A 16,228-nucleotide genomic window follows, 5' to 3' on the forward strand; every position below is an offset into this window, starting at 1 on the left:
AATCTGGGGGTTATTCATTCTCTGGAGATTTGGTTCAGTCCAGCCCAAGCAGACAGTCAAAAAAATTCCTGTGCTGGAGTACTGCTAGGGAAGGAATCTGTTTGTATTAAGAAGTCACCTGTGCAAACTTTGCTGATGCTGCCCAGAGGAAAGGAAGCAGCAAGTGATCTTGGGAATTCCTGCCAGCCCTGCTCTCTGTTATTTGCCTGCTGCTGGTACTCGGGGTCAGTTTAAATGGTCACCAGCATGGCTCTGATCCACCTGGGCATGAAAGGCACAGGCAGAGGGAAAAGGAGAGGAATGAAAAGCTGTGTTTAATTTGCCAGAGGGTCTTCCTTTGTCCTCCTCTGCAAGTGTGGGCACTGAAGATTTTGCCAGGAGAAGTCCTGTCAGGTGTGTTCTTAGCAGGTGGGAGTGTGAACATGGGAAGGGATAAATTTCCTTTCAGCACCTGGACCTACTGGTTTTCCAGTTAATGTTAAATTACGTTGCTGCCTAGGGAAGTTTTTTTTAACACACCTGAAAGATTTCAATAGAATACAAGAGAAGCAAATCCTCCTCTCCCTCCAACCTTTTCTTTGGCATTTCCAAGTTTCTGGGTATTTCTTCCTCATACAACTGTATTAGGTGCTTCAGTTACCCCCAAGGTGAAAGATGCTCCTCTTTTTATAAACCTTTTAGATTGTTTAAGCAATTTGTTCCAAGGGCTTAATGCAGTGAGTGAGGTTTTGTTTCTTGTCTTCTTCCCCGGTGGTGCTCTGATCATCCTTTTCATCAACTTATTTCTTGGTTCAAATGAAGTGAAATGACATGGGAAATAAGCTGGGATCTCTACATTGTTCATAATTGATTTGATACAAATATTTGACGGTTCTGAAACTCAGTCATTTCAGCAGATTGCAGAGTATTTCTCAACACTCACATAGAAACTGACTTTTTTTTCCTTCAGAACTGTCCCTCTTGAGAGCCTTCACTCCTAAAGTTTCAGCAAATTGACACAAAACTTTCAGAACATGACTTAGCACAGTGGGTTTTTTCATCTATTTTTTCATCTATACTGTCTTTCAAGACTTAAATTTCTCATTAAATGATTTAAGACTTTTGTCAAGATCCACTTTTCTGAAGAAATGTTATTTGTTTACTCTGTTCTGTTGAAGGGGTTTGTTGTTAGTTGGTATGGGGAGAACTGCACTAATTAGGATTTCAAAATAAATATTTTTTGCCAATGATTTCCCAATAGAAATGATATGACAAGCGAGTCTGACTCACGAGGGAAATTAGATGCATTCTCCAAAGGATAGTTCCCATGTGACTTCTCTGGCAGTTTCACCAAATAATTGTATTTCCATATACTCCTACAAAAATCAAATAAAGATTTTAATTTCATCAACATTCTCCATTTTTGGGCAATTTTCATTATGACAGTTTCCAATAGAAAGAAAAAAAACAACACTTTCTGTGGGCAAGGGAAGCAAGAAATTTTTGAGCAGATTTGGGGCAATAGAGCTGGCATGCAAGAAATTAATGTGAAACCTTCTTATGACAGGAAGGAATTAGTTTCAGCTCTCTGGTCCTCAAGTTAGGTGGTCACCATCTTCCTGTTGTTTCAGTCAAAAGGAGATATTATACCTCTAGGAGAAAGCCGCCCCTGTGGCCACATAAGTTTTTCACCTTACAACTATTTATTAAGCAGGATAATATTTTACAATACATATTTTTACAGTGTGTGTGTGTTGTAAAAGAACAACGTGTGGATATACATATAACAATCCTGAAATTCTCTCTCTTGGTGGGGATTTACTTCAAATGAAGGAAAGCTAAAAATTTAGAGACACAGTTAGCTGCTGGGGATGCTAGTCCAGAGTCTGGAGTGGCTGGCGGCTGTTGTGAAGATACAAGAGACATTTCCTACTCTGAAAACCTTTCAGGCAAACTGTGCCTGGAACCCTGAATATTGTATGAAGTGCCATCATTATGACATCATTGGAGAAATGTCAACGCAAGGAGGTGATGTGACCAGGAGTACACCAAAATTCAGTGGCAAAAGAGTGACCCCGGCCCAAAGACAAACAGCACACCCCCAGTACCCACCAGAAGACTGCTGAGGAGGCAGAGCCCCACTTTTCATCCACAGAAACAACAGAAATTAGCTGAAATTATAGATTCTAGCTGGCTTTAAGGAAAAATACTTTATTTTAAGGATATTCAAGCACTGGAATGGATTGTCCAGAAAGCTGGTAACATTTCTGTTCAAGGAGCACTTCAAGTCCCAACAAAGTCCAAAGTACCTTGGTTTGAATTCACAACTGACCCATTCTGCTCCAGAGGTTTCCACCAAACTGAATGAGCCTCTGATCTTGTCCAGCTTGTTAACCTCACTGCTCTCCTGGCTTCTCCCTCAGTTTATATTTTTGTGTTTGTGCTCTTCTCTCTTCCTGTGCTTGGGTTCCTAGATAGTAATCAATACAGGTCAAGAGCTGGGCCAACAGCTCTGTGCAGAAAGAAGAAGAAATATTTGCTTATTTCCACTGCAGCTGAAACCACATCATAACACAATTCCCCTTTTATTGATAATTAAGAAGGGGCTGCACCAGGTACACAAAACTGGTGAGTTGGTGAACAAGCTGCTGTCAAATGGATTTGTACTATTGGTAACTACGGTTGTGACTGATGAGTTGAATGAGTTCTGCTCATAAAATTGAGACAGCTTCTGGCAAGCATATCACAGGCATGTCATCACCTTCTGCCCTGTACAGAGTGTTACAACCAGCAACAAAGATATGCTGTACACCATTGCTCAGAAAAAGGGCTTGACTTGCATGAAGCCAGGAACCCAGGAAAGAAGGAAAATAATACTCATTCTACTGGAACAAAACCAGAGAGAAGAGATGGTGGAGAAGTTGCCCACACTGTGCACCTTTGCACCAGAGCACAGAAGAGCTGACACCACCCACAGTTGAAAAACACAGCCTCAGAGCTGTGCTCCTGCTGCTCATTACCCCTCACAGGCAGGGAGAACACAGAGGAAGCCTCCTGAGTTTGGTAAGGTCACAGGGCACATAATGGCTTTAAACTGAAGCAGGGTAAACTTGGATTAGAAAGAATTTTTATGATGACAATGGTGAAACACTGGAAGAGCTAGAGGTTGTAGTTTCCCTGTCTCTGGAAGCACTCATGGTAAAGCTGGCAGGGCTCTGAGCAACCTGATCTCGGTGAAGATGTCCCTGTTTATTGCAGAGGAAGGGTCCTTAAAGGTCCCTTCCAATCCAGACCGTTCTGTAATTCTATAATGAAATCACTTGCCAGAAACTCTTCCCTTGATAAAAATCCTCTCTCTCAAGAGGATTTATCTCTTGCAAGAGCAAAATAGCACTGGGAAGGCATCACCATCCGAAATTATCTTCAAACACCTTCAGTGATGCAGTGATGCCAGCTCTTTCAGCACAGTATGCTGTAAACATCCTACTCATGTGCAGCTCAGAGCCTGGCTTCTGCTCCCTGATCCACGCCACTTCCCAGGCCAGCGCGCACTGTGAATCCTGAAATTAAACAGATCACTCACAACTGGCTTTCAGTGGAATAGCCGTGCTTAAACTGGCTTTCCCTTAGTGTTCAGCCCACCGCGCTGCTGGCTTTTGCAGGAAATGAGCCGAAACCAATTCCTGGTATGTTGGAATGAAATCCAGCTTTTGAACATTTGCAGGAGGAAACCAGGGATGGCTGAGCTGCTCAGAAGTACTCTGGCATGCTTGAATCCAGCCCCTGCAGTCCAGAGTTGGAGGTGCTCACAGCTTCCTGGAGGGCATCAGAGATGGGACAACGTAGATCTGCATAACTTCAGCTTTGGCAATAACCATAATGGCACAGATCAGGGACTCTGATCCCCATCCATGGGGAATATCAACCACACCCCAGCCCCGGGCACGTGGAGCTGCTAAGATTTCAATCTCCACAGCTGGGAAGTAGCACATTGTGTTACAGCTGCTGTTTTGGTGCCACAGACAAGTTGGACAGTGCGAGGATGGGTAACACCATGTGCACAAAGGCAGGAACACATTGCACAGCCAGCTGTGGGAGGTGAGTTTATGACTCAAAACCCTGGATAGCTCAGGCTATAAAATACCCAGGATGTAGGGTTTTTTAAACTGAAGGTCTATATCCAATATAAAATGGAGAAAAGCCTTCTTTTACCTTTGCAGAAGATGGCTGCACAGCAAAGGGGCTCCTGCAAGAATGAGTTTGGTGCTGGAAAACAGAGATGACCAGCTTTTTTTTCTGCTTCCACCCTTCCCTTTCTCCTCCAGCCTTGGGCCTTTCATGATTAGCTCTGCAGGAGGAAAAGCTCACTTTTGAGCATTATTGTTACTCCCCTATTTTCCCCTACGGAGGAGATCAAAATGTGCATCCATGTCTTGGCTTTTGGACTTTTCCTTATGGCAAGCTCCAGAGAAGTCACGTTGTTGGCTGCTTACCAGGTAGGATGCACCGCAGGGGCAGCTTTGAAAGTGAGTGGGGCAAAAAGCTGAAGCAGCACACAGTTGGAAATGCTGCCCAGGGACAGAAACCACAGGGCTGGAGGGGGTTCCACAAGGGATAAGACATCAGCAAGAGGGGCAAGGGAAGGTGCAAGAGTGTGGAGCGGACACTCAGCTGTGGGAGGAAAGCCAGAGGGAGCTCAGGGCTACATGGAGAGCTGCAAGAACAGAACAACCCATGCCTTCCTTTAGCTGTGGAAGGTCCCCACCCACACAAACATCCCTGACCTTCCAGTGGAAGGCTGGATGATCCAATTTGCAGTGAGAATGTAATTCATTAGAAGCAGGAAGGAAAAAGGACGCATCATCAATTTGATGGAAATAACATGGTTTTCAAGCTGCTGACATGAATCACAAATTGCATGAAATTTGTTCAGTAGAACTGGGTAGGTCAGAGTGATTCAGATGTTTCATTTCACCTTTTCTTTATGCAAGTGCATTCATTCTTCTCTTTGAAAGGAGACTTTTATTTCGTATTTTAAAGGAATAATAGAAAGAGCTAAATAACCTGAAAGTTATATGAACTATTTTATCAAGAGAAATCCAAGGGGTCCAAGGTATAATGAGCACTTGAATAACAGCATAAAGCACTTATTTTACCTCAGCAGCGACCCCAGCACACCAGGTTCCCCAAAGCAACACGGGCCACAGCCCTGAAGGATTCTGTCCTGCAGAAAATATTCTGGCTTGTGCCAATGAAATGAGAGCATTAGTGCATGAAGCTTGCAGAGATGGAGGAAAAATCCCTCAATAGGATGAATGTTGCATGGCAGCCAGAGGCAGAACAAAATCCCATTCCCAATCCATCACTATGAGTTTATTTCCTATGAGCTAATGCTGGTTCAGGTAATAATTAAAGGAGGTGGGAGGGACAGAAAAGCTTCCTCTTCTTCCCCTTCACAAAGTAAAGAAGTTTATGAATTATGGGATGCCTATTTGTAACAAAAGTGGCACCTTAGGCTTGTGATCATCTCTACACAGTTTTCATTTTGAAATCTAATTAAGTAGGAAACTTTTATCATTGCTATCATAATTGCAAATCATTTATTTGCAATTAATACATCGAAGATGTTTTTCATTTCAGTGTCTTACTTCAGAACAAAAAAGCAACTGCAAACCATCTGCCTTCCACTTGAAGCTCTTGGAAAAAACTCCCCCAGGCCTGAGAGGAGCAATGCTTTCACAACCACCTCAGCTGACACCTGACACATTCTGCATTGGGCAGAACTAATTTGTCCAAAGGCCAAATGTTTCTATCAAGATGAGAATAAAATAATGTGAAATCAATACCACACTGTAAAAACTTCTGCCTCCAAGAAGACTTCTGCCGAGTCCAACCTAGAACTGGCTGGAGGAGTTCACTCCTCAAACACACCTGCACTTAACACTTGCATATGACATTACTCAACTTCCTTCCTGAACAATATGAGAGGAACATCTATGTTTTCCCCAAGGCAGTGATTCATGATCCCATCTCTCCTGCTGCAGCTGCTCAAGAGTGACATGCAGCCAAAAAAGAGCAGAGAAGGAAAAGCAAGAGGTAGAAAGGTTGTGAATTCCTCTTGGGTTGTGTTTTCCAGCAGTCCTGATTGAAAAGTAATTTCTCTCCATAAATTGGAAGCACAATTGTGCAGAGAAGGATGTGTTCAGAAAGAAAAGCCAATGTCAGAGAGCTTGAACCATTTTTCAATAACTTCTTCATCTGATAATCTTCAGAATCAATTGGAAAAAAAAAACATTTCAGCTCCAGTTTTTCTCTGCACAAACGTCTCTAAGACTTCTGTGAACCATCAGCACGTCTGGTTCATCGAGGAGAAGCAGAGAAACTTCTAAGCAAAGAGAACAAGTGATCCAATTCCCTGCATGTTTAACTCCTCTGATTAAACACTCAAGGCTGAGGCTCTGAGGGTTTATTTATCCTAGGGTGGAGCAGCCAATTTAACATCTGATGCTTCTGTAGCCTGTCAGGGAGGTGTCACTCCCAGCTGGCCTCAGCCACCAGCATTTGTGGCCAAGAAAAGGAAAGAAAAATGCACTCTTTGAAAAGCAAGGCAGAAAACAATAAGGAGGAAGCCAGAAGGCAGCAGCAACCTGCCCTCTCTAGCTATCTGCACAGGGCTGCAAAAAAATGGGGATGGAGTGACACTGGCTCTGCTGGAAGGGGATTGCCAGCCCCATGAGCAGCACTGGGTGTGGCAGGAGATGACAGCTCTTGGCTTGCCCTATTTTCACTCCTGTTTTCATCCCCAGACTCAGCTGTGCAGCACAAAACAGATCTGTATCCCTGGACAAGGTCTTGCACCACCTGAAAGACATCCATCCTGGTGTTACCCTCACACAGCTCTTCCCTGGAAGATTTGCATGGACCTATTTTGCATACATCTTCTATAGGTGCCAGGAGGACGGAGCCAGGCTCTGCTTGGTGATGCTGAGCAACAGGATGAGAGGCAAAAGACAGTAATTGGAATGCAGGAAGTTCCACCTGAACATGAGGAGGAACAGGTTGCCCAGAGAGGTCGTGGAGTTTCCCCTCACTGAAATATTCAAAAAATATTCAAGAGCTGTCTGGAGGCAATCCGGTGCAAGGTGTTAGAGGATGAACCTGCTCGAGCAGGGAGGTTGGACCAGATGACCCACTATGGTTCCTTCCAACCTGTCCCATTCTGTGATTCTATTTGCCTGCCCCTCTGGGTGTTGCTTTGTTGTCCCCTCCAACAGCATCTCTGACTGGAGGAACCTTCTGGAAACAGTACTAGCAACCAAATCAAATCAAAGGGAATGTGAATCCTCACTGGCTCTTACTGCTTCCTCACTACTCAAACCTCCTTAGAGCAAAAGCACAGAAGAGATAATTAATTGCACATTCTCATGTGCACAGCAGATGCTAGTAATTAGTTCAGTGTACAACTTTTAAATAAAACAAAAGTGCAACAACAAAAAAATGGAGGAAAAAAAATCCTGCATCTGTTTATGGAAAATAAGGGTCCTACCTTGACTGAAATAATTATTTTGCTGTAAGAGGAATGAATAAAGCTTATCCTAAATCATTTTTTAACTCACTGGGAAAGCATCTCAGCAATTTATAGTCAGATATTCACTGGAAATTGCTGAGGCATCAGCAGCACTACCTAACAAAAACAATCCTAACATTTCATGAAAGTGTGTAGGTGGAAAGATGTACTGTACAGCACAATTAATTTCTCCAAGTAGTAAAATGACCCATGTTTCATAAGGGCCAGATTGAGAGAGTTAGGAAATGTTCCTCTGCAAACCCTGAAAATTATATTATGATGAGGCAGTTTATTCTGCAGTTGCCAGAACAAATTTGAAGTTACATATTGACAAAATTGCCCTGACAAATAAGAGCTCAGCTCCTGTGTAACCACAGCAGTGAATATTTACATCTACCAGCAGGTCCCAAATGAGTCTGAGAATATTATTTTGGGTAAGAGAGGACCACCACATTATCACAGAAACACAGAATGGGGTTTTGGGTTGGAAAGGACTTTGGAGGCCGTCTAGTCCAACCCCATGCAATAAACAGGGATATTTCCCACTAGATCAGGTTGCTCAGAGCCCCATCCAGCCTGACTTTGAATTATTATCATTTCTTCATCTGATAGTCTCCAGAACCAATCAGAAAAAAATAAATAAAATTCCAGCTCCAGCTTCTCTCTGCACAAATGTCTCTAAGATTTCTGCCAACAGTCAGCATGTCTGGGTTGTCAAGGAGAAGCAGAAAAGGAAGGTTCGGGAAACTGAGGCACGGAAAGATGAAGGAACTTGCCCAAGATCATCCAAAAGGTCAATAGCAGAGCCAAAAAACAAGTCTCTTAGGATCAAATCCTGGTTTCTGGGACACTCTGTCCCCTCTGGGAAGCGGTTTGGCTCCCTTTTGCCTCCACCAAGGCTCTCTGCCAAGCTGAGAACACCCACAGGCCAACCTTGCCAAGGTCTAAACCTCAGCACCAGCAAAGCACCAAAACCTGCAGTGGACCACCTGCAACAGATAGGTATTCGTGGCCTTCTGGGTGAATGTGGAGAAGTGGAACATGGGTGTCCAGAATTTCATCCTGAAGTTCATTACAAACTCTGAACACTCACTAGGACTCAGGGGAGCAGTGGCAGCCACACAACAGCCTGAAGCCTGGAACAGGAGAACCACAGCACCTGCTATCATCACATCCTTGGAAGAGTCACAGATTGATGCAGACCTCGCTGGGAACCTGCTCTTAGGTCCTCTTGTGCCATCCATTCTCCAGGCTGAGCACCTCAGGAGAATTCCCCAGCCCAGTCACCTCTCCCTGTGCAAGGCCCTGGGGCACTTCAGGAACATGGAGAGGACAGGATTCTTCCCCAGAGGTGAGCCACAATTTGTCCTGAACAAACACCTCTGTGCATGCAATCCATTCTCTCCTGATCCATCCCAAACCATCCCAGTTACTATGCAGCAGCCGGATTAGTGTGGAGCACGTTTCCCTCCAGGATCAGCAATTCATTTTTCCTTGGCAGCCTCTCAGCTCCTGCAAAAACACTTTGTTCAGGCCTGCAGGGCTGGTAGTTTGAAGAAATGTTACTTCAGCTCTAGCACAGCCCAGTAAATGTGATTTGTGCCATTGCTGGTAAAAGGCCACGAGCTTTCCACTACCCTTTCTACTGCCCTGACAGCACAAGAGCCCAGGGCATGCTAATGCAGGATGAAATGCACTAATAATAACACCATTTTGTGACGTTTGGGTAATTGGTTTTATGAAGGGCTATAAATAAATGCAGTTCAGGCAGCAGTTCGTGCATCCTTGCAGGAGTGGTGGCAGTCAAACAGGGAGAAAAAGTGGCACTGCCACCCTTGTTCTAAACACCACCAAATTTGTGTAAACATCCCCAGAACCTCCTTTTCCATCCCTCACAGCCTGAGATGTCCCTTCAAGCAAGGTGTTATTTTGATACACAGATGGCTTCTGCCTTGGGAGCTACCAGTACCTGTGCTGAGCTCTGCCTTGCAAGGGAAAGAAGAGAACCAAGTAACCAGACACCATCCTCAGACATCTTTCATTTTCAAAACTAATAGGTTTTGGTGCAGTCTGAAGGTCTTATCCACTTTTCATGGTACTTCATAATAATAAAAATTGAGCATACCAGCAAAACTGACCTATAAAAATAACCCTAAACTCATTAAAAGTAAGACATAATGATAAAAGTCAAGTTACTCCTGAGATGAACTAAAATTAGTGAAGTGTTCTCTCAGATCTCAAAATCCTCAAAAAATGGTAGCCGGTAAAAAAAATCCAGATAAAAAGGACAAAAACCTCATATATGAATGTGAAAACACGCCTTTCTTTTGCTCTGGCAATGGCCTCAGAGCACAGAGTTATCTCTGACCAAGGGTTGAATCATTCTGTATTAAGGACAGAAACCAAAAGGCTTCCTTCAGTCTCACTGTTATTTTCTCCTTAAATAAAAAGAGTAGGAAATAATAATTATGAGTTTGCCTGCACTCTTACTGAATATTTCTTTCCAAACCCAGTAACTGAGGACTGAGATGCTGCTGGTGACAAGACAAGCATCACTACAAACTTTCTGCTGTTCTGTAACTGCTCAGCAGCTCCTTAATAGCTGTTTTACCTCCAGAGAAGTAAGAGATTTAGCCTTCTGTCATTCCAAGCAAGCACTGAAGAGAGGGAATCTCGTGCAAAGCTCTCTGGTGACTCCAAAAAGGAAAGAAGTTTTCTGAACAGCCCACAGGAGGGTTTGGAGGGGATATCCTGGCTCCCCCAGGAGCCCTCATAACACCACAGCTGGCACTGGGTCATGCTATGAAGAGCACCCATTCTTTACTCTGCACTTTGTCTTCACTCATATCCATCTCATTAAACTCTGGCTGTTAGCAGAAAACAAGAAATTTAGCCATGTCTGACCTGGGCACAGGCAGGGCCATCTCCAGCCAAGCACTCCCAATTAATATTTGCACCTTCCCAACCTTTACCATCTGATATGAGACAATTTTCAGTATTCCCAGTCTTGCATCAAAGTGGGGACTTTCACCTTCACAGGGAATGAGCTCTTAATTGATGGCACAACATCCCAGGAGTGAACAAGCAAGCAGTAAGCAAGAAAAAAAAAAAAAAAATCCTGAATCCTGATTTTCATTTCTTCTGCACAAGGATCCCAATTATTCCATATATCACATCATTTGCATTGCCAAAACACAGCCTTTTATATCTGCTTGAGTTGCCAGCTATTTAATCTCAGTCCACCTTTAAAAAAAGACTTGTAGAAAATGAGATGCTTGCTTTATGCTGATGTAGTTAAGGGAGCTAATTTCAATTCCAAAGCAAACAAGATTTATGCAAGTCAATAGACTGGGGTTCAGAAGCCAACTAGAAAAACGATCTTGTTGTTCTGTTTTAATAATCCATGGGGCAGTCCCAGGAATTTACATAAATTGAATTCTCCAGATACCATCTAATTTTGGGCAGTAACTTCCTAGGATTTGGAGGACATTTACCACTGATTTCAGAAGTACACATACAACTTTTTCTGGCTTTGCATGTGGCCCTGAAACAAATTTGGGGCAGCATAAAGACAGTTTTCCATTTGGTGCTTGTTTGCCAGTATTAAATGCTGCTGGGATCAAAAAAAGGGCAGTTTCAGTGTCTGCAGGCACTGGTTTACCTGCCCATAGCAGGGTGTGCCTGTGTTCAGGAGCTCAAATACTTACAAGCAGGACCTGCATCAGCAGCTGGTTTTGGGAAGGCCATGCAAAGTTCTACTATAGCACAATAGGTTGCATTTCAATTAGACAAGAGATCTGAAGAGTCATTAAATTAATCTGTCATTAATCCATTATAACATCCAGTTTCTGCTTCTTTTCTTACGGCAGCATACTGAAAAACATCTGATTATTTCACCAAAAAAAGTTACTATTTTTCTATCTGAATATAAGAAGATATCTTCAGTGTAAGATTTTCAGCAGAGTGCAGGAAAGTTCATAGCCCTTCCCTGCACACATTTATGTTGGTACCTGTACAAAATTTGTAGCAGCCACAAATACAATTTGTCAGTCTCTGGGTTAGACTGCTTCTCCAGGCACCTGCCAGGTACAAAGGTAGGGGAGGATTAGTGGTCAAGGATGCTCATATTTCAATATCCCAAATCTCACATTGCTTACACAGCCTCAGGATTTCTGTTTGCAGGGACACGACTGACAGAATCTCTCCAACTGTTTCCATCACATCTAGCTATTGAGAAAAACACATTTTCTATTACAGAGTGAGTAGAAATCCCATAGCAACAAAACCAATCTTTATCATGATCTCAGAGAACATTGTAAACACTCTTCCACCTAGGGGCAGATACATTTGGGTTTGCTCATCTCACTTACACAAACAATTCTCTTCAGAAGCAGGACAAGCAGATGAGGTTAAATTAGAGTAACTTCCTTCAGTTTGCAGAACACCTGGACATGACTGAGAGGTGTCTGTTGGTGGTGGAAATACCCAGGCAAAGAGCTGCAAAAATGGGTCCTGATGCTGCAAGAGAGCACCTGTTGGGGACATCCAGGATTCAGAGATGATTGATGTAGTCCTCTCAGTCTCCCTGACTGACCAGGGGACACTGATCAGTCCCTGCTTGTTTCCTTTCACCCAGGTGATCAAAGCAGGCTCCAGACAGGCTGGAGTAGAGCTCCCTTCAGCAGACACACCCAAGCAGATGGACAGTTACTTGCCAGGATACTGCACAGGGCTGTGGCAGATGCTTGGTGCTGCCTTCCTTTTGCTGAGGGTGAGAAACAGGCCTGTCTTCCATTCCTGTGTATCTCCTGTCAGATGCTGACCCCCTGTGGAATGATTTTTTGTTACATGTACGAGGATACAAGAGTTGAGGAAGGAAGGCTTGCTTAGTCCCAGGTATCTGGGGAACCCAGAGACGACTTTTCCATGCTGGAAATTCATCCAACACTGTCACTTGCCCTGCCTCTCCCTGCTAACCATACCATGTGCAGCAGCACTGCCTTTTCCTCTCTTCCTGTCCTGGAAGGCACAAGTGTGATGGTCAGACATCTATGTTGCAGAAGACTTGTGAAACTGTATCTTCTACAAGATAACACAAATGCCTCAGGAAAATGCAGATACTAATGATGAAGCTCAGGGAAGAGCAGCCCAGAAGGACATCTGGTCACATCTGCAGCTTAAGCCCTGGTTTCAGAGGCCATCACACAGCATCTTCCCCAATGGTAGGGGCTCCTTAAACATTCTCTATAAAAATAAAAATTAAGAAAGTAAAACTAAATATATAAGCCTTGCTTGCCTGTGTCAGTATTTCAGACCAAGTCCAGTGGAATGTGACCAAAACATGTCAGTCTGGGGCCAATGTTTAATTTCACACTCACTGCTCACTCTCACTATTTCCCGATCGAACTGGCTCTATTGATAGATGGAGGATGCTCAGTGGAGCACCTGAAAACCTGTCAGGCATTTTTCCTCCCACCTCTCCCCCCATCATCAGCTGAGAAACTCTGCAGTTAGCACTGAGCTGACACTCTTTGTGACCAGGTGAAAAACTAGGTTCAAAGCAGGTCTCTTCCCTGGTGAATCTGACCCTTCCAGACCCCTTGCCCTCTAATATCTGAATTCCTTGCTTTCCTAGCACAAGCATCTGCAAGAAGCATTTCCTTCATCTGCAAAATAGTTTACAAGAGCACAGAGCAAATAAGTTTCTTGTCAGTTCTCCAATTTCCTATCAAACTGAGATCCCAGACAGTTTTGTTCATGCAAGCAGCTGGGCAAAAAGCGTGTCAGAGCTGTAGAAACATCATGTTTCATTATTCTCTCAACATCTCACAGAAGAAATCATTTCCACTGAACCATCTGGGGTGTGCAGCAGACACTGAAAATGTCAGATTAAATAGGAAAAACATTTCCATCTATGTTATCTGGCTAACACAGAAAGCAGTGAAAAGACCTGCTGTTCAGCGAGGAAAAGCAGGTAATTAAAAATCTGTAGTCATCTTAACCAGTCCCATGGGTTTTCAAGGGAAGGTCAGTGTAATTAGCCAACATGCCCAGCCAAGCCATGCTCAGAGGCCCAAAACTAATTACATTTTATAGGCCATAGCTTGTCTTGAGAGAAGCCTGTTCCTGAAAAGTTCCCACATATCCCTTCTGGAACCAGCTCTGCGACCCCCAAGCTCACCAAACAGATTCTGCACAGATGGAGCTTGGTACATCCAGGTGAGCTCCAAGGTGGTATTTGAAGAGCATGTATCCCTGGACATGCTCAGAACTGCACGGCTGCATTTGTGAATCAAAGTCACCCTTAAAGCCCAGCCAATCTTTTCTCTAGCCTCCTCCTGCTTTTAGCCAGTTCTGGCACTTGGAGATGGTAATTTTCCTCCAGGGATGTCAGGGTTTTCCTCCTTGGCCCTGCAAGTGAAAAAAACCCACTACTCACCTGTACAGATAGAGAGATCACCTAGGACAAGGGAGAGGAGCATGCTTAGTGTAAGCATCACCACTGAAACAACTCTTCTTTTGCTAGCATTTATATTCAAGATATAAAATCCATTCCCTGACCTAGCCTGAGTCCAAATTTCTTCTGCAGCTGGATGCTGGAAAGTGTGGAGCATAAGATATGAAGTTCCTCAGCCCATGGGGAAGAGAGGACAGTGCCTCCCAGCAAGGCATGGTACAGTGAGGACATCATGAACCACTGGGAGTTATTCTCCAGCTGGAAACAGAAAGGTTTTCCCCATCATCAGTCCTATGTTCACACTCACCCACATCTTCCTCCAGAAAGCTTAAAAATAGCGTCCAGCACACATCCCAGCTTAAACACAGGGATGAGCAGCTGAGCTTCTTTTTTTCCCTACTGCAAAATCCTACCAGCAGGAGCCCACCAGCTCATGGAGGTTGGGCAATGCCCTGTGAACAGTGACACAGAAAAGAGGCTTTAGCATGTGTCACCTCAAGCCCTGGGTCCTGCCCCAGGGTCTGCTGTCCCAATGAACCATGACCCATGCCAGAGGGTCAGCAGGGAGACATTCAGAAGGGATTGCACTGTGGAGCCTGAAGGCTTGCTGCTTTTCTCACTCAAGAAGAGTCCTCCTCACCTTTGCTTGCCCAGCTGGGACAATGCTGCCCAGAGAGGAGAAACAGGCACCTGCCCTCCCACCTTCTCACCTGCAGGCCACTACCAAAGCTGAGTGGCAGGAGATATGGAAAGGCTCAGCATTGCCAGCTGTGATCCAATTTAGGACACTTTCCTACTCAACGCTGCAGAAATTATATGCAAGTGGCCAGTGCATCCCACAAGGCAAGGGACACTAAATCTTCTCCCTCCTGTGTGAAGAGATAAAGCACCAAGATTCAAAACAGGATGCGTGTTGATTGGTAAATTTGACCTTCTGAGGGATCCACACTAGGGATTCTAAGGCATTGCATGTTAACAATGAATACAAACAACCAAGCATCTTTAAACACTCACTGAGAGGTCTCCATGCCTTAGGCTAAGGAATACATCCTGAGTGCATTCACATCAGCAACAGCACTGGGTGGCCCAGACTGAGGGCTGCAGGGTGACCCAAATCCTCGCATGGTCATTTCCTTCCATAATTGCAGGAAACTGCCATTTCAGCTGTGTGCACAGGGAGGTGTCCATACCTGGCAGGAGTGCTGATACAACTTCAAGAATCCCAGATAAACCCTGTAGGGCTACGACCCAGGGAGCAGCATGAGCAGGGAACAATGTCCCAGGAGCTGGGAGACAAAGTCCATGTGAGCACTGCAAGCGTAGGCACTGCTAAGGAGAGCTACACTTCCCACGCAGTTGGCTCTAAATCCATTCCTGAAGACCAGAGCCAGGAAAAAGCCATGGGTTCATGAGCTGTAGCAGCAGCAAAGCTCCGACCCTACTAAGTTTCAGGAAGAATGCCCCCAGAATTGATGTATCAGATGCCAGCAAAGCAAGAGACTACGTGAAACAAGCACTTCCCTGATCACCTATTCACATCCAACATCAATGTTTGAAAAAGTCAGGCAGAGAATGCAGCTGAAAATGAGGGCTCAGTGCTCAGCTGGCCCAGTCACCGCCAGCCAGTCAAGCAAAAAGACCTGAGAAGTGAAATGCTCTTGGCAGGGGAACTTCCACAAATGCTCTTAGCCTGCTGCAAATGCAAAGTAATGCAGCCCACAGCGGAAGGTGTTTAAATTAGGTCAGGCTCTTTTTGGCACTTCTCCAGATGGGATAATCACTCAGCAGCTTGTGAGCATGGGGTAATCTGTGCCATTCATTCATGCCTTTAGTCACTGGCACTGCAACATCTCCAGATTCAGGAGCTCCTAGCATTCAAACTCATCTTCTCTGGCACAGACACTTTTTTTCCCACGAGCTGATGGTTAATATAAATACAACAAAGTGCTGGAAATGCCTCATTACGTCCATCTGCACCTTCACTTCTTGGCTAGACTCTTTTTGAAGGAGACCACAGTGCAATTACCCATCCTCAAGCCAAGAGGATGAATTAACAGAGGCAAACTCGCCTAAAACATGAGGGAATCCCTTCACTACTGCCTTGTGCTCGTGTGGATGGAAGCCAGGGAATTATCATGTATGAACTGAGGGGTTAGAGAAGGACAACTGAAGGCACCTGAGCAGCCTGACCCAGGATTTCCAGGGTCAGCAGATGGAAACATGCA

The sequence above is a fragment of the Cyanistes caeruleus genome, chromosome 2 (assembly GCF_971803275.1).
Source record: "Cyanistes caeruleus chromosome 2, bCyaCae1.hap1.1, whole genome shotgun sequence".
NCBI lineage: Eukaryota > Metazoa > Chordata > Aves > Passeriformes > Paridae > Cyanistes > Cyanistes caeruleus.